The sequence below is a fragment of the Frankliniella occidentalis genome, unplaced genomic scaffold (genome assembly GCF_000697945.3).
Source record: "Frankliniella occidentalis isolate FOCC.00 unplaced genomic scaffold, Focc_3.1 Scaffold47, whole genome shotgun sequence".
Classification (NCBI taxonomy): Eukaryota; Metazoa; Arthropoda; class Insecta; order Thysanoptera; family Thripidae; genus Frankliniella; species Frankliniella occidentalis.
In genome coordinates, this window is record NW_026267177.1 from 728,374 (window position 1) to 728,884 (window position 511).

The window sequence follows — 511 nt, forward strand, 5'->3', positions numbered from 1 at the left end:
CCACTGTTGTCTCACCACGATGGTCTCACCCCAACACGTCTGCTGCCAAGAGCCCCGCCAGCATCAGGCCAGCTGCTTTCGCGACGTCTCCGAAAGTGCAAAACACGTCCACGTACCTCGCCGAGCTGCCTGTCGGGAGTGGCGAGTGGCCTGCCGTTCATTTGCCACTTTTTCAAGTCGAAAGGCTGCCTTCGTCAATATTTGTTATACACAGTCCATGAACAGGGACCTGTCTACTACCACTTGTGTCGCCGCGACACCAGTTGTCGCTTATTGGACGCATGCGAGGTAGGCCACGGCTTCTGTCTAAGGCGTCTGTCGTGACGGGGACTTTGGGTTTAGGCTCCTTTTGACCCCAGGCTTATAAACCCTTTCTAAAGCTAAGAAGTGAGGCCGTGTCAATCTAGGCGTGGGTCGATGATTGTCGCTGAAAACGCCTAGAGGGTAGGCAATGCTTTCCTGGATCGGGCCCCCACGCCGCGCCGCGGCCCCCTGCCCCCCGAGCGCTTGG